This window comes from Equus asinus, chromosome 9 (genome assembly GCF_041296235.1).
Source record: "Equus asinus isolate D_3611 breed Donkey chromosome 9, EquAss-T2T_v2, whole genome shotgun sequence".
In the NCBI taxonomy this organism is placed as follows: domain Eukaryota; kingdom Metazoa; phylum Chordata; class Mammalia; order Perissodactyla; family Equidae; genus Equus; species Equus asinus.
In genome coordinates this window covers 45,004,283-45,031,811 of record NC_091798.1, presented here as the reverse complement: position 1 = coordinate 45,031,811, position 27,529 = coordinate 45,004,283, and the positions used below count along the sequence as shown (strand labels likewise).

The 27,529-nt window shown below is 50.0% G+C and overlaps 1 long non-coding RNA gene across 1 annotated transcript; it reads right to left on the bottom strand.

The window, feature by feature from the left end:
• Positions 1-7,916: 7,916 nt before the first annotated feature.
• Positions 7,917-10,612, bottom strand: LOC139046288 (uncharacterized). Its single transcript, XR_011506134.1, has 3 exons — positions 10,519-10,612; positions 8,462-8,603; positions 7,917-8,356 (listed from the first exon to the last, which is right to left on the bottom strand). It is a non-coding gene; the product is annotated as an uncharacterized lncRNA (long non-coding RNA).
• Positions 10,613-27,529: the final 16,917 nt, after the last annotated feature.

Sequence of the window (27,529 nt, the reverse complement as noted above, 5' to 3'; positions counted from 1 at the left end):
AAAACAGCATTGGTAGCAAATGTGTGCACAGACAAACCAACTTCCGAGTACCATCCTGTTACCTAAACATGACGAGCCCCGGAGCATCTGGTCTACCACATGGTTTTACCAGCGGAGAAAACCAAGCCCTACGTGCGACAAGCACTTGCCCATGCTAGGGCATACTACAGACCTCACAGTCCAGGATTCCGTCCCAGCACTTGCCAGAACCACATCGTCCCAGGCTCCGGGTCGACAGTGTCCACCTTGTGCAGCCAGCAGGGAGAAGAAGGCCACCCCTGAGCGATTCCTGGCCCCTCCAGGGAAGCTCCAGCCTCTGCAGTGTTTCCTCCTTCCTCTGTGTCCCTCTGCTCCTCTCTCCAAGATCCGGGGGCTTTTGTCACATGTTCAGGATACCCCTGATGCCTTGACAAAAAGGTTTTCAAAACCAGAAGAATTTCCCTTAATATTTCATCACTATATGCAAAACAAGGCAGGCAGCATGGCCCGGGGCCTGCCCCACTGCAGGAGCGAGGGGATTCGACAGATGGAGCGTTTCTGCTCACATCCTGTCCTCCACGGAGCTTCCTGGGCCCAGGTGAGCTTCACTTGGCCGTGAAGGTGAACGTACAAACTGGCTGTTTGGCCAAATCCTCTGGCTGAACCAGGCAGCGATGGGTCTGCAAACTCAGGCTGGCGGAGGGGCTCGCAGAGCGGGACAGGCTGAGCAGATGCCACCGCTCTCTGGCTCTGGCAGGGCTGCTCCCAGCTCCAGGGAGGCCATGGCAGGCGAGATGATAAACGCCCTGCCTAATTTTCACTGTGAAAGGAAACTCAGAGCTTGTGAGTCCATAAGGTAGTCAGCATGAGAGTCTGGAGCAATCAGAGCGCCCCGAGGTGTGTGTGTGGGACGAGGAGACCCACGTAGACCTGTAACAGGCTTTTTGTAACAAAAAGAGGAAAGGAGCTGCCGCTGTTCTGCAGAGTGCACCCCACCCCCAGCACCCTGAGAACCCTTCTTTCTTGGCATATGTCCCAGCCTGCAGAGATGTGCATGAAACAGCAGCATGAGGGTCCCCAGCCACAAACACGTGTGACCAGCTCATGCAGCGGTCACAGGCCACAGGAGGTCAGTGAGGGCTATTGGGAGCCAGGAAGATTTAGAGAAAGGAGTCCAGGCAATGGGTCAACTTTGGGAATGATGGTGTTGAGAAGTGGTCATTGCCCATGGGGGAGCAGGGAAGCCAGGTGAAGAGGCGTGGCTGGGCCAGGAGCCCACTCTGGCAGTGCAGGAAGCTGGAGGGGCTGCCCGCCCGCCCCAGGGTGTAGTGGAACCCGGCCTCCTACTTCCTCCTCCCGCTCCCTCCACTGCCACAGCAAGGGCCACAGCTGGCATTTTCTCCTTCCCCCCAAAAAAGGATTTCCCTTTCTCAAAATGACCACTTTGCAGCACTTCTTTGAGGGGCTTCTAATGGCTTTTGAAATATAAGCCTGTAGCTGCAAATGCCTCCTGGTCAATTTGCGGGAACGCTTCACCTCCCCAGAAATGTCTTCTAAAATGACTTTCCTTCTTCACCACAAACAGAGCCTTTGGAGCAATGGGCCTTTTAATCAGCAATTATAAGAAGTTTTAAAAGTCACTTTTAAAAGCCTGTCACCGCAAGCCCGCTCAGCTATTTTCCCTGTCCCTAAGGGACTGCCTGGTGGTGGCAGGTAGCAGGCGCTGGCAGGAGGTGGGTGGGTGGGAGCAGCCTTCATCCATCACCCAGCGACAGGTCCCTGGTGCCTGGGGGATCCTCAGAGCACACATCTGCAGCTGGGCAGCGCGGGCATGATTTATCACAGGCGGGTTGTCGCCTTCGGGGGGCGGGTTTATCTGTTTGCTGGTTGTTTCTCCTCTCACTGACCTCCAAATGCTTCGGTTCCTCGGGGACGCAGGCCTGGACTGCCCCGACGCCACACACACAGGCACCTATGGGCCAACTCACTCACCCACTCTGGGCTGAGAGCTCTCACACTTGTGCCTCCGGCCCAGACCCATATAGCAACTGCTTCCCTGGCTTCTGCTCAAATTCAGAATGTCCAAGACAGAACTCGTGTGCCTGTGTTTATGTCCTCCAAGTCGGCTTCCTCCCAGCCTCCTGCACCTCGGTGAACAGCACCCCCACCGAGTAGGGAGAGGTACTCCTGTGAGATCTGGAAGGCTAAGGAGAGGGAGAAGCCATGATTTTCTGGTGGAAGCTGTGAGCACGCAACTTGAGGTCTGCCAGTAGCTCCAGGTTTCCATTGAGAACCTCCCACGTCAATGCTGTGGGCAGCTGTGATCACCATCTGCAGCTTCCCATGAGATTCCTCCATTTTTAAATTTCCTGAATGTGGCCTTTCTGACCTCTGCTTCCCCCCACCCCACCTCCAACAATCGTGTGAGCCCCTAAATCCCTAGAGTCAATCCCTTTCAGCTCGAAATGCCTAGTGTGGTTCCTGTTTTCCCATCACCTGAAGGACCTTGTCTTTATCCTGGGGGAAGGCAGCAAGACCGAGGCCTGCCGCAGCCAGGCAGATGCAGAGCTGGGGCTGTCCTGGCACTGCTGAGAAAAGCCCCTGCCTCTAAAGTGGTGCCTGGCCACAGTGTCCTCAAGGCCTGCGGACACCAGACTACGGATCTAGTGTAGTGCCTACCACACCACAACAAACCAGCACAGCCGAGGATGGTGTGGCCATTGAACACACAGATCACAGCAGACAGAGATGAGGGAGCTTAGACTGGTGGGTACACTCTGGTTGAAAACACACATAGACACACACATACACACACTCATACACACACTGTAAAACTGCACCTCTGACCCCTTAACACTGAAAGCACAAAATAGGACAATTCATAACAGGAATAAAGCAGTGTGACTAATTAACTGCTCATCTGTGTGGTATCTAGAAAGGGATACACGGGGGTCGGGTATGCCGGCACCACTCCCCCTCTGTTATCTATGTGGAGGCCTTCTTGCCAGGGGCTCCTCAACTCTCTCCTAGACTCTCAGGACTGCTCCTGTTGGGACCTTCATCATGCCACTGCTCAGAGAGCCTTTCTCCTAATCCCACCTCTCTCTTAGCCCCAACTCATTGCCTCCTTGGTTTCTTGAGTCCCTCTGCTCACTCCTCCTGGTATCTCACTCTTGGCCCCCTCAGTCTTCAGACTCAGTCTTGCCATTTCCCAATCCATTTCCCATCAAGCTTGAGGATGCTGCAGAGTCAGGCCCCCAGGGCAAGAAGGAAAGAGAGCTTGGTCTTCCCGTCAAACATCCACCAGACACTCAGGCCCCTACTCTGCCAAGGGGTCCACCCAGGGCATCACCTTGAGTGCTATTACGCAGAAACAGCCTCTGCCTCCTCTCTCCCTGGAGGTCTCCCTGCTCAGCAGGCGCCCCACAGGGGTGTGTGCTGTGCTCCAGCCAGAGGGGAAGAGGAGCAAACGGAAGAGCCAGCCGACCACGTGCATATGTCAAAAAACACACGCAAAACTCTCCATGCTGTGTTAAGGTGGTGAGTTACAGAGATTTTTTTTAAAGTTCCCTATTATAAAATTTTTTCAATAAAAAAAATATATATAATGAGAGCATCAGCTTTTTTAGGTTTTCCTTAAATGAGGTCTTCCTGAAACCAGCCCAGGCAGCACTGTGGGAGGAGGGCTTTTCCCTTTCTCTCCTCCTCTGAAGAGCTGTCCCTCCACGACGTCCTGTGTCCTACTCTCTGCTCAGTTCTCCCAATAGGCTTGAGACTTGCACAGTACTGTTATTTGAAGACTGTTTGAGTTCTATAAGGAGCATCGAACCATGGGGAGACTACAGCGAAGGCTTTCCCCAACCCTTGGGTTCCCTCCCAGAGTCCTTAGCTCCAGCTCGCTACTCTGGATCTCAAGTCATCATCTCCATGGGACAGCATGTGCAAACCGATGCCATCGCAGCCAGGACCAGAGCCCAGGCTCCATTCCCCGGGAGGAAGGTCCTCTCTCATTCACCAAGCTGTCTACATCTCCAAGTATGGTATAGAGCCTAGTGGAATTTGCTGGAATTGCCCCGGCCAATATTGCTAACTTTTCTTTTATCTTCTGTTCTAAAACTCTGTCAAACTCATCATCTGTGCCCCACAAAACAAATTTATTTTTTGAGTCATGTAGGAAAAAATTGAAATTGAAATGCTGTGAGGGTAGAGGCTTTTGTATTGGTGTCAGGTGTCTGTGAAATCTAATGGAGCCGTTCTTTGACAAGACTATCTGTGTTTGGCTAATTTGGTGGAGCAGACAACGTCCTCTATTGAGTAGAAAGAATAGATGCACGGTCCCAGAAAAGCAGAGAGTTGGCCCATCGTGGATAATTTGCTTCCACTATTCATCCTGCAGATAGACACTCAATTACAGAGACGTTCCTAGGTAAATTTCCATTCATTCCTTTATCACCTCGCAAATGAAATAGTCATTTTTAAAATAACCTGAAGCAGAGATGTGTGTCAGTAAACAAAAGGGCAGGCTTCCTTATCACAGTATATTTCGTCCTGATTATTTGTTCTTCTGCCCCTCAGAAAGCTCTGTGACTAATTCGCTCTTTTGGTCCCCTCTTGTCAACTTTTTCCCTATTAATGCAGCCCAGACTGGCTTGCTGATGAGCAGCAGCAGGAATAAACCTCTCCTGAACTCCACGTTCAGGGACCTGGTCCAGGGCTGAGGCTAGCTGGAGGGGAAAGGAAGCACCCCTGCCCCTGGGGAACCCGATCAAATCAGAGGCAGAGCCAGGCAGCCCAAGCACCGGGACCACAAAACCCACAGGTGGTCTGCCAGGGGTGGCCACACAGGACCCGGACTGGGGCCCCTGGCAGCAGTAGGCATGGCTCACTGCCCAGGGGCATGGGAGTTTGAATGCCCCATGACCACTAAGAGAACTTCCTGCAGAGTCCCTCCCCTGGGAGTGAGCTCAGCACAGTTATTGAGCTCTTCCTTTGTGCAAGGTCTGGTGCGAGGATGAGTCAACGGGGATCCCAGCTTCCAAGAAGCTGTCAGACAGGAAGAAAACACGGTGAGGGAGCATCACCTCTGCCACAAACTCAGGTTAAAACTGCAACTCAAACCCCAGAAGGTTTTTCTTCCAGGATGAAGCACAACTTGAAAGATCCATGCCAACAGCCTGGTTCTGGAAAAAATCTGGCAAGCTCAGTTATGAGCGGCACACAGTCACACGCCAGGGTCAGAAGGAGTCTCTGGGGGCCGGCCCCGTGGCCGAGTGGTTGAGTTCCCATGCTCCATTTTGGTGGCCTGGGGTTTTGCTGGTTTGGATCCTGGGAGTGGAAGTGGCACTGCTCATCAGGCCATGCTGAGGCAGCGTCCCACATAGCACAACCAGAGGCACTCACAACTAGAATATACAACTATGTACTGGGGGGCTTTGGAGAGAAGAAGAAAAAGAATAAGGAAAAAAAAAGATTGGAAACAGATGTTAGTGCAGGTGCTAATCTTTAAAAAAAAAAAAAAGGAGACGTCTCTGGCATTAAGCATCAGGGAAGCCAAGTGTGATGGTTAATTTTATGTGTCAACTTGGCTAGTCCATGGTACTCAGATATTTGGTCAAATACTATTCTAGTGTTTCACAAAATGTGGAAGCATTTTTTAGATGAGATTAACATTTAAATCAGTGGACTTGGAGTAAAGCAGATTACCCTCCACAGTATGGGTGGGCCTCATCCAATCGGTTGAGGGCCCAAATAAAAAAAGATTGAACTCCCCAGAAAAGAGGCAATTCTGCCAGCAAACTGCCTTTGGACTTGAACTGCAGCATCAGTTCTTCCCCGAGTCTCCAATCTGCCAGCCCACCCTGCAGATTTGGGACTTGCCAGGCTCCACAATCATGTGAGACAATTCCTTAAAATAAATATCAAGGGAGTTGAGCTCCATCTCTCTCCCATCATAAACAACTCCATTGTAATAGGCCCCTGGAATAAAGTCTGCCTGTCTTTAAATAAATAAATATATAAGAACAAAGGAACGAATAAAGGCATGTGTGTGTGTGTGTAGATATATATATATGCATATCTATATATAAAACCTCTTGGTTCTGTTTCTCTAGAGACCCCTGACCAATACACTGAGTGGCAGAATTCACGCATTCTGTGTCATGTGTAGAAATCACCTCCCCAGCCAGCTTCAGGACACAAGGAAATTCAGATTCCACTCAGAAAGCACTGAAGTTTCAAACCTGGCGAGCAGGGCAGCAGGAGGTGCAGGTGAAACTGAGACTTAGGGAGGAGGACAGGTATTCCACTTGCTCAGGGCCTCCACAGCATCCACACCCACCTGTCACCACTGACCGGGGACTAGGGGCAGCATCTGGACCAACCATTCTCAGGCCTCAGAGCTGCTTGGCGAGAAAACAAGTGGCATTATCTTGAGTCCACAGCATGGGTACCAGGAAGGCACATAGCTTGCCTTTGATCCCAGAATAAAGGAAATACCTGGTGAGGAAATGGCAGGTGCCCACCTGGAGAGCACCAGCCTTCTCGCCTCCTCCCCTCTTCTGACTTAAAGAGAAATTGGCTCCTGAGTGCTGCTGGGTTGGCCATACCAGGAGTATTAGCTTCTGTTACTAATCATGCTGCCCCATAGCTGGGGAGTCACAGGGGGCAAATGTTTATTTTCCCAAAGCAGGACTTGAAGCAACCCAGAGGAGAGCACCTGCTGTGCGTAAATGGGAAGACATGTACCCAGGTGATCCTCCAGGCAGATGTTATCTGAAGGAGCCCAGTCCTTGCAGAGCCCACCCCAGTGGGGGCAGACGTCCAGGCTCATGGCTGAGAGGCCCTTCGAGGGTGTTCCAGGAAACATTTCAGCTGAGGGCTGTCAATCATGTTCTCACTCCGTGAATATGTTTCAGTGTGATGGATAATCATGAACATCCCATCAACCTCGCAACAACAGCAGGCTTCCTTCTGTTGTTAAACAGCCCTTAATACCAAGTGGTCTGCTGGTCAGGAGAGGAGGCTGGGAAGGAAGTGCACATCACTTCTCCTCTCTGTTCCTCGTCTCCCGACAGCAAGACAGGGCTGATACCTCCTTATTGTAGCTAAAATGCGAGGTGCCTTTTCGGGGAAGCTGCTGTGTTCCAAATGCGAGCACGACCCCATGAGCGCCGCTTGCCTCCCTCCCCCCATAAGATGAAGACCGTGTTCAAATTGCCTTTCTGTAAATAGGATTCTACTTCAGAGAGTGTTTCTTAAAACATTCTTTTATGACTGGCTTCTATGGGGTCAAGAAGGCTCCTCACACTTTAAATGGAGGACAAATGCAGTAATCAAAGAGGATGTTCTGCAAACAGACACTTAACCGAACAGGAGGATGCTCCAGTTTTATAGAAGCTGGTCATGCTGCTTCTCTCCCTTGAAACTCTGTTCCCACCAGCTGATTGTTGCCTCTGAAAGTCAGAACGCTCTGTAACCAGAAAGAGCTGTGGACACATGGGCAGTTGAATCAACGCTGTGGAAACCAGAGTGTGTCGGTAAACAAGGGCAGAGGAAGGAGAACCACAGGTGGCCTCCATGGACAGAGGGTCCTGTCCTCTCATTGCGAAATCCAGATGAAACTAAGGGAGGCCCTAGTCACACATGTAGACAGCATCTCCTCACACTATGGGCCCATCTTGTCCCTTGATGGTAAGAATGTGTCTTTTTGTCATGCTCTAGATGGTACCTTCTGGGAGAAACTCTTGATCTGCCCCCTGAATCCGCGCCATGCCCGGACTTCCAGCACTCTGCTTCTTCACATCCTGCCTCCTCATCTCAGATTTTCCCCACCTCTGCCTCTGCACCCACCAGACACTATGCACTCTTTGAAAGAAGGGGTTTCCCCACCACACAGCCCCAAATAAATCCTTGCCGGTTACACGCTGAACTTCATTGTTAAGGCATGAAATATGAAATCCTCAACTGAGGCTTTATTTTTTAATGTAGTCAAATATTTAACTTGCCCCCCAGCATTTAAACTTCTACAAATGTTGTCACTCCAAACTAGAATGCGAGATTCTGCCATCTTTAAGACTTATCATGTTTCCAACAGAACACAACAGGTAGCTTTCCTAAACAGCCAGGGTGCAGAGCGCACACGGACCCCACAGGACTGGTTTCAGGGAGGATGGACAGAAGCAGGAGTGTCGACAGAGCAGGCTCCAGTGGAACGAAGTCATGTCACTCAATCTGGGGCACATCTGGCGAAGCTCCGTCTCCAGTCCTGACGGTCCAAGGCAATTACCCGCTACCAGAAATGACTCTCCTCATCTTGCCCTCAAACCCATCCAGGCTTGAGGGCCAGCGTGGGGCTGGGAACCAAAGAGAACACCTGCAGCTGGAAGACCAGATGTTAAGGGACTTTAGTGTGAACTCTGCAGTATTAAAAAAAAAATCAAAAAACTAAAGAGAAAAGTTAAGTATGCTATCTTGGCTGGGATACTTCAGAATGACTTTGAAAGCTTGACGATGAAGTGGAGCCTTCTGAAATTGTTCTCCTCACGCCTCCCCCGAAGTCCTTGAGAGAAGACGTCAAGGAACAAGCCAGCTGGGTCTCGGCCAGCTGCTCCCTCTGTGCTTCCACCCTGGGGGAGAAATAGAGACCCCAGAGCCTCGTGACAACCCACACACCATGAGAGGCAAGCACGCCCTTCACTCCTCCGCCCGCCAGGCACACAAAACCTGACAGAATCCGGAACATAGAATGGAAAAAGTGAATTCAGTGAAACCACCAGAATTGTTGGTCTGCAGATGCTCAGTCTGCTCACTTCAAGAGCGGCTGTTTTGAACGGGTGGTGGGAACTTGAGTACAAAGACCAGAGGCAAGAAGGGCCGTGTCTTAGCGGCAGGTACGACGACGTTGGAGGGGAACATGGGCACTAGGGATGGTGTTTGGGAGTGGGGGGAGGGGGTGCAGGAGCATGTCCTGCTAACTCCAAGTGTTCACTTGGTGTGCTTCAGCAGCCCCTCCTGGGTGTGCACCCCACTTTCAGTAGAATTGGTCTCAACAAGATCTGGGAGTTCAAAATCTCAGAGAAATAGTGTCCACCCCCAAGTCAAAATAGAACCCCAAATTTTTTTTAAAGAAAACTTTGTAGAAATAAATCCCAAACTACCAAGTGACCAGATGAGACCAGTTGGAGGGAGAGAGGAGGAGGGAGCCAGGACCAGGCAGAGGACTCCACCCACAGTGGGCATCCTATAACTGTTAAGGGCTAAGCACAGCAGTGTTATCATCTCTCTCCCTTTCTTCCTACGCGGGGCAACCTGGAAAATGGACAGTAGGGCTCGCTCCTCTGTGTGAGGTTCCTCCCAGCCCGGACAGCCCAGACCTAGAGGATACCACTGGCTTTCACTTGGTCCATAGACATAAATTGAACACCTGCTGTTTTCTAGGCCCAGTGCTGGGGTCTGGGCATACCACGATGCACAAAGGCAGGCCAGGGCTGTCCTCAAGACAGTCTGACATTATATAGACTTTAATAAATATGACAGTCTGAATTTATTTAGACTTTAACAAATAATTACGCAAAGTTTCAACGCACTTACAGTTGGGACAAGGACTTCAAGGCCATCAGGGTGCCACATGCTGGGTGGCCACTTTCCCTCCACAGACTCAGCCCATCTTGAGAGCAAGGAGAGCTTGGGAATCAAGCTCTAAGGCCTTCCTCTGCATAAACCTGCCCATGCAGGGCTCCTGGCTTCTGAGGATCTGAGTCCGGGACCACCCTGACAGCTGGGGCCACCACTCTTGGGGCTGCCCCTCTCACAGGCGACACATTGGGGCTGGGCCAGAACCTCAAGGCTGTCAGATTCTCTGGTTCATCTGGCACAACCTGCTCCGTGCCCTGTCTCCAGCCCTACTGATCTCTCCAGAACATGATGGCTACAATCCTTATATTTCAAAAATTTAGTTGCCTTCTCATTACGCCATCGGATTACTCAGCCTCAAACACCACCTTTATCTTACCATTCTGCTCCTCAAACGTGCTACCCTGTCTCTAAGCAGACGCCACCCCATCCAGCCATGCCTCCCTCACACCCCGCACAAAACCTCTACTTTAAAAAAAAAATGCTATCCAGTTTTGACATAGACACTTCACATTTGCCTAAATTAGACAGACCTCTTCACAAGCCCCCTTTCTCTTCACCCCTCCTCCCACGCCCCCATATTCACTCCTGCTTCAAACTTTGGTTTCTTACCTAGAGGGTCCTCTCCCATCTTAATTCTCACTGCCCTTTAAGGCTTGTTCAAGGCTTGCCTCTTCTGTGAAGCCTTCCTACATTGCTCTCGCAAGTGGAGAGCTGGCTGAAGTCCCATCCTGAACAAAAGCTTCTCCCAAAGCATCCTAGGTGCACCCCGGGACGCAGAGATGGGAGGGGAGCTGTCTGAGGCATCCCCAGAGCCATGCCCTCTTCCCCACCCAATCCTGAGGCCTCCCTGGGCCTGGGAATTTCTCGAACGCAATCATCAAAGGGCTAGAACCTAAGTGCTCATACCTGGAGCCAACCAGAGCCAGGCTCAGGAGGTTTAGCCATTTCAGGTTTGGCTTCTGCACCTTCAGTCAGGCTTATCTTCCCCTTTGCTGGCCCCTCTTCCGCTGCTCCACCTCTTAAGTGCTGGAGGGCCCTAAACCCACGGGTTCTGAGAACCTCCCACTCCCATCTACCCTAGCACGCTGGGATCCCATCCAGATCTGTGTGGCTTTAAATGCCACATAGGTGCACGTGGCTTCCATGTTTACATCACAGGTCCAGATCTTTCCGCTGAGATCTATCCAGGGTCGTAGACCCCAGAGCCGCCTCAGTGTCTCCACAGAGAATGTCTGAAGGAATCTTTAGCCCCATGTGTCTGAGATCGCACTCTTGGTAGTTCCTTAATTCCCACCTGCTGCAGAATTTATTCCTCCCCCAGGCTTGCCCATCTCGGGAAAGGACATTAGCATCCATCTGTCCAATTGCTCGGGATGAAAATCTGAGTGTCAGCCTTGATGCCTCCCTTTTCTTCACCCCTGCAGCCAAACAGCAGCCACTCCAGGCCCCTCTACCACCAAGATAAATCTAGACTCCAACGACCCCTTTCCAACTCCACGGCATCACTCTGGTTCACTCACTATCATGCCTTGCCCGGAAATGCCACCTCCACTGTTCTTCCTGCTTTGGTGCTTGTCCATTGCCCACCCTCCACAGAGAGCCACAGTGATTGTGTCACTCCTTGCTTGCAACCCTACTGGGGTTCCCAGAGTCTCTTATACTAAAGCCTGAACTCCTTACCATGGCCACAGGCCCCACATGATCTGTCCCCTGACGATTGTCCAAGCTCAGTTTCTGCATGCTCCTTCTGATTATTCTTCTTCTGGTCCTCAGACACACCGAGCTTGGTCAAGCCTTGGAGCCTCTACTCTAGCTGACCCTTCTGCCAAAAGCATTCAGCCGCCACATCTCCCCGTGATGGGCTCCTTCATCATTCAATTCTCAACTCAAACATCACCTCCTCAGAGAAGCCTCCCCAGATCACCCAACTTAAAGCAGCTCCTCACATCCCCCTCATCATTTTTGACTCAATGTCCCTGCTTTATTTTACATCCATGCAACTATCACTTTCTAAAGGCATCTTATTCATTTATTTATGGACTTTGTTGTCTGTTTCTGCCCCTGGAGTGTGAGCTCCGGGAGGGCAAGAACTCATCTGCCATGTCCACTGCTGCATCCCAGAGCCCAGGACGGTTCCTGGCACTTAGTAGGTGCTTGATAAACGTTTGTTGGATATTTCCTGAACTCTATGGCATGGTCGCTAGGCGGGGTCCTGCAAGGTAACACTTCTGGTCTGAACAAAGAAAAAACCACAAACTGGGCTGCGGCTTCCAGAAGACAGTCCACCAGGCAACGCCTTCCCTTGAGCCATCTCGTCAACCTTCCGGTGACTGACTTTCCAGGAAGAGCAGGAGCAAAGAAGAGGCTGAGACGGCCAGGGAGCGTCTTGACCGCAGAGCCATCCTCATCTCTAGAAGTCATCAGCCCTGTCCAACAGGGGGAGAGCTCACCCTCCACACTGTCCAACAGAAATACAACATGAGCAACATAGGCAACTTTGAATTGTCTAGTGGCCACATTTAAAAAAGGAAAAAAGAAACATAAAATTAAGTTTATTAATACATTTTATTTACCCTACTATATCTAAAATATTAGCATTTCAACCAGTATAAAAAATTAATTGGCTTTTACATATTTTTTTCATGCCAAGTCTTCAAACGCAAGTGTATTTTACACTGACAGAACATCTCCATCTGGACCAGCCAGATTTCAGGTGCTCAACAGTCACGTGTGGCTGGTGGTCATTGTTCGGGACAGTGCTGGTCCAGAATAACTGAGCTTCACCTGTGGGAGATTGGAGAAAAGCATTATGTCAAATCTGGGGTGCATTTTGTTCTCACATGTTTAATCTTTTTACGTGACACAGGTTTTCTACGTTAAGATTAAAACACAGAGTCTACATTGATTTGTCTTCATTTCGCCTGAATTTCTGCAACAGAAGCTTCTGGAGTGCCTTGAATTCGCCGCATGTGTAAGTGGCAGGAGCCAGCCCTCCCCGCCAAGAAAGAGAAGCAGAGTTTCCCCCACGGCATTGCTGTTATCAGGCTCCTGTATTTCCTGGCTCTAGGTCCACCGAGAGACTATCACTGTTTATTAACTGACTTTAATAGGGACCTGTTTCTAATAGTAGAATTAATGAATCCTATAAACCAGTCACACAGGGTGAGAGTGATTCCATTTCAAAGAGAGAAGAGGCTTATTTGGAAATCTGAGAGTGTGCAGAAATCGCACACCTTCTTGTTAAACCCCAAACCTGGCTGGTCAAAATCTCCTACAACAAGCTTATTGTCCTGGGGCTAAACACCACACAGCGGGGGCTGTGAAACCAGGGGGTGTCACCAACAAGGACAGCGACAGCCTGCTGAACTGAGAAGGCACAACCTGACATTAATACTCCTCATGCTTGCCTCTTAGAGTGAACCCAGTGCGGGAAAAGCAAGGAATTCAACTGAATTTAATACAGTGAGTGTTTTCTGGGGCCAGCTGGGTCTCAGCACAAGGCTCAGGGTGGGGAAGGAGCCAGCAGAGGAACAGACAAGACGTGCATCCTCCCCGTGGAGATGTAAGGAAGCCACACACAGTCTGAAAAAGCAGTCTTCCAGTGTTCATCATAAAGAACATGTTCCTCTTTTGGAAGCCAAATTGGGCAGGAGGTGGGGGTGGGGTGGAGGATTAATGGATAATCTTTATTCCCTGCTGGTGACCCTCGCACACCATGAAGGACAGAGATGCCTGCCACCCCAGGAGATGTGTCAGATTGGAAAGAGGATGGTGAAGAAACACAGGGGTGGCTGCAGACTTCCTTCCCCCTCTCTTTTCTTTGCGATGCTCTGGGGAGAGAACATTCAGGTAACTTGGAGGAGCAGAAAGCTAAGCTTCCCGTCATAAAAAAATAAAGATCAGAAAGGGCTCAGACAGTGAAAAGGAGGGTTTAGTGAAAGCAGTAAACAAAGCAACGTGTCAATAGCAGAAGGCAGCAGCAGTCAGCAAGCGGGGGTCTGGGGGCATGTCCACCATCTGTGTCATTTTCAAACGTAAAGTGCTACAATGAGGAAGACAGTTTCAAATTATCTGGAAAACCCAATAAGGAAGCTCAACGATGAGAAATAACTCGAGTTTAGTAAGGAAGGTTCTAAACTGTGCCTATATATTTACATTTTCTTAAATTTGCTCTAATTTATCTCCCCTTGTACTGCATACATGCATGTGAGTAACATTGCTCGGTCCCGGAGCTTCTCAATTCCAGCTGCGCATCAGAACCAAGGCCAGAGCCTCACCGAGCCCCACTGAATCAGAACCTCAGTGCGAGGGGCCTGGATGTCAATACGTGGTTGTAACGTGCAGCCAGGCTTGGAAACCACTGCTCGGGAGGGGCCTAAAGCAAGACCAGTGGCTGAAAGGGGCAGAGAAGAGGGCACCAACTCCGGGAACAGAGAGGGTGTCACAAGTCTGGCCACTCATGGGGTCATGGACAGAGCACAAGGGGAGGAGGCTCCCCTGCCGGAAATGTTCTAGGACTGATTGAATCATGCAGAGGAGATTCTTGAATCACTCTTTGCTAAGTCTTAGATTCCAAGAGAATTAAAAATCAAGTGCTTCATTCACAATTACGTTGTTTTTATGGGAAGGTGCCCATTTCCCATTTCCTAACTCAAGACTTGGGGTCTAGAGAATATCTGCTGCCATGTTCATATCTGAGAGGAGACCTGAGACATTCACCTTGGGTAACAAAACCTGGAGGTTTCTAAACTATTTCAGCAGTTTGTAGGAGCAATGGAACAGAATACTTGAAATAAGACTGTCCCGACAAATACAGGATGTAGTGTGGTTGTGAGGGCAATTGGCCAGCTCGTGTGTTCTTCTGTGCCGGGGTTCACAAACTCCACTGGACATCAGAATTACCTTGGGATCTGGTTTAAAAACACATTCCAAGCCCCTGCCTCCAGATCTACTAAAACAGAATATTTGGGGGTGAGGTCTATGAATTGTATTTTTAAATATTTTCCCAGGCATTTCTGGCACAAAGCCAGAGTAGGAAACCTTTGGTCTGCGCTCCGCCCCTACCCACAGGTGGGGAAAGCCTAGCTGATGGCCCCACACAGCAACATTCTGAAAACTCTGTCTTCCTGGTGAGAGTACCCAGAATTGCACCGAAGGCCCCAAAGGGCAATCCGCACCCCTATAGAGCTGGTCGTGCAATCCTAATCATTACAGAAGCCAACAAAGAGACTCCAGCCTGACATTCACAAAGACGTGGAGAATCATTTCAGGCAAAACTTAATGAAGTGCTTGTTACACAATGCAGAGGAGGCAGAAAGGAAGGAGGTCGGCAGGCCTCTGAACAGCCAGGGAAAGTTCCCTAGAGCATAAAGAACAAATAGGATCTGCATCCATGAAGAGGAGAAGGCATTACCAGCAAGGTGGGTGGCCCAGCAAAGGCTGGGGCAGAAACGTGCAGCAGGAGCTGACCTGTCTGTGGAGAGAGTGCTCTCGAGGCAGGTGGGCTCCCAATGGGGAGGACAGATGAGAGAGGGAGGACCTTGCACTGCGGGGCTCTTCTGAACACATGGTCCCCGGCTCCAGCCCCCCAGTACCACCCTGGGAAAAGGCAGGGCCCAACAGGGTGTAGCCAGGTGGGCAAGTCTACACAGCCCAGATTATCTGCTTAGGATGCAAGTTGTCTCAAGTCTGCTGATTCAGATCCCTCCAAGGCTTGCCAAGTCTCTGCCGGCTCATCGTGATTCCTACCTCCTAGAGACAAAAAGCCCAGGGAAAACCATTTCCGATGGGAATGCCGACCCAGCAGGCGACAGGGGACTGAGGGATGGCCCATCGATTGCCTCCCAGGCCTTGTGACTCTTAGATAACCCCCAGGGCTGGGGCCAGCCCCATGGCTCCTCTTGGAGGGTCTGAGTGAGTAAGTGCAGGAAAGTTTGGCCTTTGAGCAGCAGATAAAATATTCCAGCTCTACAAACCCCCTGAGTGTCATTGTGAGCAGAAAAGGACATTATAGGCTAGTGTTAGGTCATTGGCTAATTAGGTAAAATGAATGACTGAGTAGATTTTAAAAGCCACACTACCAGTGAGACCCCAGACTGAGGCACTGACCTGTCCTCACTTATCTGAGCCCTGGAGACTTGGAGAAAAGGCCATAGCACTTATGGTGTCCTCCTACCAGGCCAGCCTCAGGGAGGGCCCGGCCTTGGTGCTTAGCTGAAGCTCTGAGCTAAACTGGCAGAGGACATTAAGACTGTTCCAGCCAGCAGTCCCTGCCTACAGGGCCCTCCAGGCCCCACACAGCTCCCTGCTGCCCATGAATACACAGGCCTAAGCCTACCACCTCCCATGCTCTTTCCAGAGCCATCCTCAGCACTCCCTGGGCCGACCTGAGAAAGCAACAAACACTTCTAGAAATGGATCCTCATGTTGTGTTGCTGTCCACGACCACACTATGTGGAGATTTTCCTTCTATTGTTATCTCATTAAATCTTCCCAATAAGCCCATGAAGTTGGGTCTATTATCCTCCCCATCTTACAGATGCACATGTGGAGGCTCAGGTCACACAGCAACAAAGGGGTGGAGCCCTGACGTGTAAGCCTCGCCTTGTCAGATTCCAAGGCCACGCTCTCATTATGACTAATGGGAGATCCACTGCATTGCTCAGCCTCCAGTCAAGGACACAGAAATCACGCTAGGTCCTTCACACAGAGAAGATTCAACGCAGCGAACCGCTTACACAGGTGCGCTGGGGCAGTAAGAAGGGAAAGGTGAGGTGACCCAGAGATTAGGAAATGCAAGCAGCCAGTACCTCCCCTGGGGCCAGGACGTACAAAGGGAGGAGATGACGTTACCTGGACCCAGAGGCTGAGAGGAGGCGCCTCAGCCACAGGACGGGGAGCATGGAGGAAGGGCCACCGCAGGAGCTGCCCCGCCTCAGATACCACTGGCAGAAGAGGGAAGAGAGCAAGAGAGCAGGGAAGAACTAAGGCCTCCCCTGTCTTCCCGCCCTCTGGGCCTCCTGTGGGCAGAGCCCACCAGGAAGACGCCTGGCAAGGCAGCCTGGGAAATGCAGTCTGTGGACTCTCTCGCCCGGAAAGACACATAATGGGTGTGTGGGCTGAGAGACAAAAAGTGAAGAAGGTACATGGCTGACATGGTGCCTGGCAGGGGACTAAGTGCTTTCCACACCTTATGTCACATAATCCTCCCAATGACCCTGTGATGTGGCAGAATTATTGTCCCTATTTTAGTGATAAGGAAAATGAAGCTCGAGAGGCTACGTAATGTGCTCAAGTCATCCAGTAGAATTCAGACTCAAACTCACATCTGCCCGGCCCCTAACCCCGGATACACGGGGAACCTGAGGATCTGCAACCCAATGACCTCACAGCTTGTGGCAGACCTGAGGGCATCACTGTCCTCATGGTGCAGCCTGGTCACCCCTTTAGGGAGTGTGAGCATGGGGCTGACTCGCATCTCACCATCCGCATGCTCCAGCTCCTGGCACGTCTTCCAGCAGCAGCAAGAGCCACAATGGGCAGTGGAAATAACAGCGATTTACTCTGCCAGGGCCAGGAACCCCCAGCAAGGCTGTGCAGGGCTGTTGGCCAGGGAGGCAGGCTTGTGGCAGAGTCCAGCCATGGGCCAGTCTCTGAAGGCTGGGGGCTCGCCACTTTGAGTCCCTCCCGATTTCATCCACCCACACAAACTCCACGAGCTCTGCGCGCTGCCTCCTCGCCAGATCGGTGACTGGAGAGGGGAGCCGCCTGGGCCACCGGGGAACGGAACAAGGCTAATTCCTCTGAAACCTCCATTAACTTTACTACTTCTCTGTAAGTGCTTCATTGTAAATAACGATTCCACACCACAGAAACACCTGGCTACAATCTCCCGGCGGACATAAAATTAAATTCAGCTCCCACGGCCCATTCGTGAAGCATATTGTGATGGCTGCACCATCTTCCAAGCCACAGAGGGCTAAGCCGCTTCCCACCAATTCCGGGGGGAGGGCCTAGTGGCATTCACCTTAAAGAACACACCTGTGCACCCCACACCTTCTCCCACCCCACACCAAATCCCCTCTCTCTCCAGACTTCTTTTCTAGAAGGAGGAATCAGACCTCAGTTGTGAGCACAGAGAACCCCACTCATTTCAGAAAGGGACTCGGTTTGAAGCCCCCCACCCAGCCCTTCTCTTTTAACAATTCCAAGAAAAGATGTTTTTGAAGACAAAATATATGCTCACAATTTCCAGGAAGAGCAACAGGATTTTGTCACCCGAGCAGATTTGCCCAGCCCTCCACCCACACGCCCACCCCACACACACAGCTTCCCCAGTCCTTTCTCAATGCTTCAGGCCCTCCCCGCTGGGTCCCAGTCTCACGTACACGGTGAACACCTCCCTCCAGCCCTGCGGAGAGATGCCACAGGGTTCAACTAAAATAAGAACCACCTAGAACAAGAGACTGAAGTCAACTTCACTTTGAAAATAAACAGGCACACACTCTGTCTCCCCCGCACTGGGCGGGGACAGGAAAAGCTTGTGGGTACAGGGCCCTGCAAGAAAACCTTCTCTCCTGACAGTTTTTGGACAATATCTTCCAGAAATGCCCGGAGCCCCAGGCCCCCAGTCTCTGCTCTGCTCAGTGGCTGAGAAGCACGAGATGTCACTGCTGAGCTCCCAGGATCCTCTTCTTTGGCCTGCTGGGACGCAGGCAAGGTGTCTCGCCCACTCTGCAGAACAAAGTGCAGCCTGAGGAGCCCCTGGACCGCCCAGCGCTGACCTCCGTGTCTCTGCATCTGTGGGCCCTTTCCTGGCTAAACTCATAGCAGTGCGGAGTCACAGGCGGGTCTAGGTGACCAGAGAAATTCACCATACAACCAAAGACTGAGATGAAACCCGGCTGCCCCTACACATTGTTCTAGATGAGACCTCCTGTTTTCCAACTTCAAATTTCCAACTCTGATTTTTTTAAGAAAAGAAAAGAAAAAGTCTGTTTTTCAGAAACTAAAAGTCTAAAGGCAGCCTTGAACAGGAAGAATACTCAGGCTGGGGGACACAGTATAACCTTCCCTTGGCCAGTGCCAACTTGTTAATCAACTGACAGTGTGACAGCCACCCTTCCTGCCCTTGGAGATGTGACTGCATTTAATTCTCACAGCAGCTGAGTGGCGTTAGCTTCAGCTCCACTCTCAGATGTGGAAGTGTTTACTCACAGGCATGTGACTTGCTCAGGGTCATACAGCTGTAGTAAATGACTAAGGTGACACTCAAACACCGATCTCATTCCAAATCCTCTTTCCAGCTCAGCACAGCTCCCGTCCTGCTGGGGCTTGATGTCAGCAGCCCTGAGGGGTCACAGTTGCTGAGGACTTGTCTCCTCCAGGCTCACTTCCGACCCAGCGCCTCTGCCCGGGAGTCCTTCCCCACCAAGCCAGTGCAGCTTGCTGAGCAGGCTGGGCAAGTTCAGCTGTCACACCGCATTTCTCTCCACTCGTCTCTGCTTCCCTCATGACCTCACTTTCACCAAGCTGTTCCTTTAAATTAGATCCCAGAAGAAACTTCAAGGCAAATTCCTCCATTTGTGATGTTTATGGAACTTGTCATTGTTTATGCTATTATAGTGCCATCAGACTCTGGGAACACTCCTCCTGGTCACAGCGTTGGTTTTCTTCCCTTCGGGCAGGAAGCACACTCAGACCCAAAGGCTTGTCTGGCGCTGCTGTGACTTCCTAACCTCCCCCACCTCCCCATGTACACTTCTTTCCTATGGGACATTTACTGGCCTTTCAGTTTCAACCACTACTAGTGTCCGAGATTTTTACGTTACATAGTCTGTTAGCCCCAGTACAACAAAGAGGAATAGAGTTTCTTCACAAGGAAAACCATATGACAGAGGTCCCCGACTCTACAACCTGCCAGCAAACCCAAACCCAAGCTCAGCTGGAGCTTTTGTAAGCGCTAGAATTCAGGCTTCATCATTTATTTCTTTCTAGGCAACTGAAGAACAGTCTACCAGCCCTGGGCGAGGGATGGAGGAGGAACCAAGGCACGTAGTATCTTATCCTCCCTCTCTGGGGACTTCTCGACTTGTTACAGAAAAAAAGACATATTAAGCTATTAGAGAACAATGCAATGTATATTATAAGTAAACAGTGTGTTCCAACAAAAAGGTGCTGTTTTCGGAAAAGGGCGGTAATTGGTGAAGTTTAAGATTTGCAGGGAATTTATGAGAAGATACTGATTTTATTCAAAACCTATGTTTTCTGAAAACCTGTTTTAATGCTTCCCTTTAAAAATTGAATACAAACTATATCACAGACTGTTGTCAAATTTTGGAGAATTCACAAGGAGTTTAGCAAAGAAGGAAAATGTTAAAGTGTAAAAACACTGATTTAAGGGAGAAGGCCTTCTCTCCAGAGTAAAGACCTTTCTTCTGAATAGTTTCAGGATCTCTTAAGGGATGCATGATAACATCGTGCCTTGTACAAAAAGTTACCTCTTTTTCATCTGGTTCATGCTAAACCTGAGCTAAAAACAGGCTCTCCCTAGGATGCAGGGACACGACAGGAAAAATCAGATGGTATGCGAGATAAGCAACCAATTAGCAGAATGAGAGGCCACTCTCAAAGGCCATGACAGAAGGAAAATGTACAGAGGTATTAGCGCCCCAGTGTCCGTGCATCACTAAAGCTGGGCTGTGGACAAACCAAGACAGACCGTGACAGAAGCTGAAAACGTAGGCACTCTCTTCCAAAATAGGTGTCCCTAGGAAGTGGCCAACAACAAGGGGCTCCATTCCTCAGCCCTTCTTGTGTCTAGGACTGGCCAGGTGACTAATTTTCACAAATGGGATAAGAAACAATGGGTGTCGTTTCCTGACAGGTAAGAAGCGTGTGTGCATTCTCTACCTTCTCTTCCTCCTTCCAGCTGGATTGCAAAAACAAGTTGGTCCTCAGGAACAGAGGAGTCAAAGTGAACAGAGTCTGGGGCCCTGAATTCCTGGGTGGGGAAAAGCTGCCTGCTAACCAGGAACATCCACAACAACACAGCTTCTATGGGACTAAGCTACTGACATTTGGGGGTTTAACGTCTCTAGATAAATTTCTTGTTGACAGGAAATGGCAGGGAGAGAAGAACAAGTAGAAACACCACCACCAGGAAGAAATCAGATAAATCCAGAAGGTGAGACCTTTACAGGACAACAGAGCTGGGTTTTTTCAGCAAAGCAGATCAATTGCATGGGATGATTCTGCAGTAAAAGAGACTCCTGAGACAGAAAAACCATATGCAAAGTCTGGACTTTGTGTGGCTCCTGCCTTAAATACAACTATAAAAAGGTTTTTTGGGGGGGGTTTTTTGAGGAAGATCAACCCTGAGCTAACATCTGCTGCCAATCCTCCTCTTTTTGCAGAGGAAGACCGGCCCTGAGCTAACATCTGTGCCCATCTTCCTCTACTTTATATGTGGGACGCCTCCCACAGTATAGCTTGACAAGCGGTGCGTAGGTCCACACCCGGCATCTGAACCAGCGAACCCCAGGCCACTGAAGCAGAACGTGTGAACTTAACTGCTGTGCCAATAGGCCAGCCCCTGAAAAGGCATTTTTGAGACAATCAGGGAAATATAGACTAGACATTAGAAGCTATTAAGGAATTACTGTTACACTTGCCAGGTAAGATGAAAATTGTAAGGTTATATAAGAAAATGTCCTTATTTTTTAGAAATTCATACTGAAGTGAATTAGGAGTGAAATATTCTTAAAATTCTTTAGAAAGAAAAAAAGACAAAGAAAGAAGAGGGAGAAGTGAGAGAAAAAAAGAAAGGAGCAAAGTTTTATAATTGCTCAATCTGCCTGGTGAGCAGGCACTACTTTTGTTTATGATTAACATTTTTTAAAGAAAGGATGCTAAATAGCTCCCAGAGTCACCAGGATGGCTAGAGAACCAGCCTTGGAGACATACCGCCAGGAACAGAGCTCCATGTCTGCTCCAGAACTAGGCTGGAGAAGCCACCTCTGATACCCCAGTACCAGATGCAGACACCTCTGCTGGAGCTGCCATGTACACCTCATATGAGACACCGCCATTAGGACCACTGCCACTGTCGCAGCTGCCACCCTCACCAGACTAGAGTCCAGATGGTCCCTTCCTGTACCCTGGTTGCAAGGGAAGCCAGTAAGTGAGTACCTGGCATCTTCAATTGTATGTAGTAAGAGATGGGTTCTGCCTCAAAAGGTGGAAATGCCCTAAGAATAAGGGAGTTCAGATTCTGGAAAGCCAAAAAGAAGGGTAAACGACCATGACACATATGTGCATAAAAACATACAACTGAGTGATATCCTGTGCACTTACCTGTGGCCCAATTCTTGGTACTAACAGGAAGGACCCCTCCTGCTGCAGACTCCATGCTCCTGATCCGGGTACTATCACTCACCTACTGGCAGTTACTCAGATGATAAGCACCAAACTAGAGAGAACCAAGGGTGTCTGGCATGTAGCCTTATAATTGAGACTGAGAAACCCACACTCACCAAGAGAAGCTTCCTAGAAGTGAGCCATCAATGACAGGGAAGACCTGAGCAGAATTCAGTAGGAGGGGGAGAATGGAGATGAAAAGGGAAAGAGAACAAGGGTAGGACATAGCTAAGGTAACCACATGTCCTTATTTCCTGGGACTGCCCAGCTTACACTCATTGTCCCAGCATAATTATTAATAGTGTTTCCTTTCATTACCAAAACAATCCTGGCTTGGACAATAAATAATATGAGTCCCTTTAGAAATGGTGGGAGCAAAAGTTTGGAGGCAGGAATTAGCAGAGGGGTCGGGGTCGGGGAGGGGCACTATGAAGAGCCAGCCCAAGTGAAGAGTTGAGCACATTTGGGGAAAGGGAGAAGGAAGCTGGGGAGGAAGTGCCAGGCTGAGCCAAACAGGGCCTGGAAGCCAGGGGGAGGAGCTCCTACTTCATCCTGCGGGCAGTGGGGAGTCATTGAGAAATCTTGAGCAAGATAACTACAAGCCACATGCTCAGAAAGGATGGAGAATGAGAACTACAGGCACAGACACTAGCCTGAAGGCCAGGTGCCGGGAGCATGGTGGTACAGGAAGGAGGGCCTCGGAAGGCAGAGATACCAGACGCTAAGTGTCTTATAAGAGTCTGAGGGGAAACAGTGAGAAGGGAAGAGTGAGGACAAGTGACAATTGGGGTTACACTCATGCATGTTTCTAAATCCAACCCGCTGCCCACTTTTAGTGACAGAGACTTTTCCTCCAGGACTTTGCACTGCACGAAGGAAGAGAAAAGCTGATATGACAAAACACTAAGAATTATGTCTTTGATGTATGAACACTGCTCACCCCTTTGGACCCTTATAAACAAGGGTTCACTCCAGATTCCCCTGATGTGTCAAGGTGCACATATCCAATAACAAGAGGTCTCTAGAGGTAGATTTCCTCTCACAGTTGAGGAACTATTTCCATTTTGAGGGGCTTAGAGATGCTCCCAATTAATTGTTAATTTAGCCTTTTGAGACCTCAATTTATATGCAGCATTGACCAGTGTATGCAAACAATCTGAGCAGAGGAAGGAAGAGGTCCTTAGGAAATTAATGTAATAGTTTCAGCTCATTACTAGAAGAGCTTGTTCCTAGAGCCCAGAACTTCATTCATTCATTCAAAACTGCTCTAAAATCCAATTAAAATCAGAGGTCACAAATAGCAGCACTGTTTATTTCCTCATTACTGAGAGGTGAGAGCAGACTTCAAAACTGCAGAAACCTAAGGAGGTAAGAGCGGAGCCACATGAAACAACACCAGGTCCAATGGGAAGCAGGAAAGCTGTGGATGTTATGTTCCAAGGACCATCATGAAACGCAGGCCTACTGTCTGGGGGAGGCATTATTTCAAGAAGAATATGGACCCTATCTTTAAGAAATAGTTGTATATGCCTTCAGCAGACATTAAACACCCTTTCTTGGGACACACAAGCTTTAATCCACCCAAAATAGGCCCAAAAAAGGCAAAGAATTAACCTCCCAGACAAAGGCCACAGATCTGCAGGTGTGTGGGAAGGAAAAGTCAGTCATCTGTTTGTTCATCCTTCTAACAGTATCGAGACCTTCCCTGAGCTGCAGGCAGTTTCTCTGTGCTGGAGGAACTTGATTGCAGGCATGGGCATAGAAACAGACCAGAAAAAACAGACATCATGAACAGGAAAAATATATAGTATATTAGAAGGTGATTAAGTGCCATAGCATTCAGGAGACAAGTATGTGGTGAATCTTCCATCAAGGAGCCAAGAGCACCCACGGGGTCAAGGACAATGAGTAAAGACAGGTAGAAAGCAGATCCCGGAGCTGGTTATCACCAGGCACTCCTGGACCACCCGTATGTCCCCATCAGTTTGTTTCAAAATCAGCCTCAGTCTCCCAAGAAATAAGTTGAAAGGAAAACATCGAAAGAGATTGTCATAAGGCAGCCCCGTTTGTCTACTGAGCTATAATCACATTCTGCAGGACAGGATCCCTCTCTCCTCTTCTTCCCTCCTCTCCCCCTCGCTCCCTCCTCTCTCCTCTCCTCTCCAGGGGCTGTGTCAGGCTTCTGCGGACAGGAGTGGTGAGGCCTTAGCCTGACATTAAATCTTAGGGGACTAGTCACATTGAGGAGACCTTACTGGAAGCCAGGTCCTCAGGAAATCAGGAGACCCAACTCTCAGCAGGCCTGAGAATAACTCCAAGAGAGGCAGTATGGTGCCACAGACAGCCCCCCACTCCCCACTCCCTCCCCACTCCTCCACCAAGCTAGAAGTCAGGAGAGTCCTGCTTGGCCATGAGTCCACTGGGACACTTGGGCCAGTCCGTCCCCTCTCTGAGTCTCATGTCCCTCTGTTATAAAATGAGGAAGCTGGTCTTATCATTGGGTAGTTTTCGAACCAAAGTCAGCATTCCCCGGGATTGGGTCGGGGGAAGTCCTCGTGGTCCCTCAGAGGCTGCCTGCCCCTGAGGGGGAGAAAGTGCCAGAAGGGTAGAGCTACAGCTCCCCCAATGCAGAGCAGCCCCACTTTTTTTATCTTACCTGTTGAATTGCCTCATAAGGCTTAATTCTTTTAAGCTAGATAGATGCCTGAAAGCCACTTCTAGAGTTTGGTGGTAAATACCCAGATATGTCTTACCAGCATTAAACAAGAGGTGATACACTGCTCAGCTCCACCAGAGAAGTAAAAAGACACTGGGCACAGAAGGTCCTGTGCCTTTCTATGACATTTTGGAAGTGCCCACTTCTGCGCCAGTTCCTCACCAGGACACTCATTGCCAAAATAGCTGAGCTTGGCTTTTCCTGCCCAAAGCTTGCAGGCAGAGCTTGCAGGCAGGGGAGAGGTAGACCCAAGCATATGCTGAGAGGAAACCACTACACTCCTGCCAGATTGCTGAGTCCTTTTCCCTGTCAAGGTCGCTGAATGGTATCTCGGTCCAGGACCCCCGCCAAAGACAAACCTCCAGCTGCACGGATGAACAAGTCAAGAACATGCTTGGCTCCCTTCAGGGACTCCTGAGGGTCTGAATACAGAGAGGCAGTCCAGGCGCCAGCCAGTCCTTCCCTCTCATGCCTGGAATCACTCGTTATAACCACAGGGTAAGAGCCTGGGGTGGCAGAGATGGAAGGGTCCGGGGGTTGTTACCACCTCCTCATTGCATGGATGTAGACATTGAGGTCATATGGGGAGTGGCAAGCAGTCAAACCAGGCCTCAGGTCTCCTGACTTCCCAGTTCCCAGGCCACTTTGGAGGACACATGCCCCAGAGGCCACCAGCTCACTCCCTTTTCAGGGCTACACATTGAAGAAACAAGCCCAGACCATCCTTTGCTCAAAATGTCCCAAGGCTGAGATAAAGGTCTTTCAGGTGGCACCACACGTTCGTCTTGAATCATGAATTTATTTCACAGCGCTTCCAAGATGGTCCTTGCACAAATTCCACCTTAGCACAAACCAGATCCTCACTGCAATTCTTCTGTGACCGTAGCCATTTACCACTGCATTGACCTTTGCTTCTAGGTTAATTATAAATAGTTTTGTCTATCGGAGAAATTGAACTGAATTAGCTGTTTTAATCTCTCATCAATAATTCAAATGACCGTTTCCCACAAATGAAAAACAAAACTGTCCAGGATGGGTGGAGCAGACCCCACTCTTAGACAGGCTTCGTCGGGCCAGGGAGGAGTACAGCCTCTGCAAGCAGGAGCCTCCCTGGGCAGCCCCATGCTTGATTGCTCTCGGTCTGGGCTGGACCAGTGCCAGGGAGCACGGAGCCTGTCCCGGGCTGGTCCGCCCTGTCTGACAGCCCATTAGCCCCAGCTGTCGGAGACATCTGCCTGCTCTGATTACCGTCAGAGCGGAGGAGAAGCACTGGCCCCCAGCACCCTGCTGTCTCCCCCTGCGCTGAACTGTCATCAAGTGATTGTGCTTCCACTTTGAGGCACTCAGAACCCATCCCTGACTGCTATTTATAACCTTCCTGTGAGGTCACCTGCCGGTGAGGCTGGAGAGGGAGTGGGCCACTTCAGAGCAAAAGGCCCAAAACAGCACCAGCTTCTTGCCACTGCCTCCAGGCAAGAAACAGGCAACCTCAGAGCTGAGCAAAATCCATTCATAAAAGATACATGCCACATCAGGTCAGCTCTCGCTGTGCTCCGGGGCTAGGGGCTCCAGGGTATGCGAGAAGGACACTGAGACTATAGCAGCTTGCAATGTCGTGGGTGTCCTGAGAGGCCTGGAGAGATGGATTCAGATAGCACCACCTGGCTCCACACCCAGGCCACACCTCCACAGGGCCACTCCTGATGCCCAAAAAGATGCCTCTACAATTGCAAAGCAACTGAAAATCCCCAGCTTCTGACACGTACTGAGCCAGCCTGTGCTAGTTTCCTGGGGCTGCCATAACAAGTTACCGCAAACTAGGTGGCTTTTAGCAACACAAACATTTTCTCTGAGAGGTCTGGAGCCCAAAAGTCCAAAGTCCAGGAGGGCCATGCTGCCTCCAGGGCTCTGAGGGACAATGCGTTCTCTGCCTCTTCCATCTCCTGGTGGTTGTCAGCTCCTTGGCTTGTCACCACATCACTCCAGTCTCTGCCTCTGTGGTCACATCGCCTCCTCTTCTTCTGTCTGTATCTTCTCCTCTCTGTCTGTCTCAAAAAATCCTCTGCCTTTCTCCTATAAGGTCACTTGTCATTGGATTTAGGGCCCACCGGCATAATACAAGATGATCACCCCATCTCAAGATCTTTAACTTAATTACATCTGCAAAAGTCCTTTTTCCAAATAAGGTCACATCTACAGGTTCCAGGGACATGGACATATCTTTGGGGGACCACCCCATTCAACCCATTCTACACCCCACCTATGGAAAAAGAGCAAGAGCATGGCTTTGGAGTCAGGCAGCTCTGGCTTTGAAAGCCACTTCTGCCACTCACTTAATAACTAAAATCCAGTCCTTTCGTAGGATGTCACCAACACTCAGTTTGATCCCAATAAAGGGCCCAGCAGGGCAGTGGTCTGAGAACAGACCTTGCCCTCCTTCTTTCTCACCAAGTAAGGCCCAACTGCATGCTCAGTGACAGTCCCACTCCAGGCCAACACAGGAGTGAGAACTTCCTGGGTCCTGCAAGATGGCCTGCAGTGGAGCCATTTGCTTCCCCTACTCTTGGCACTCAGTACTCTCTGTGTCACCCCTCATGATACCATGTCTTCCTGGGCTCTGGAACCTGGCTGCCTTCCCACTTGTTTCTGCCTCAGCACCCCTAGCAAAACCAATATGTCTCCATGCAGGCTTTGTTTGCTTTTAATTACTAAGCCAACTACAAGAGCCCCCAGCACAGCCCTGTGCAGACACACCTGGCTGCCTCCGACAGGTAATGCATCCTT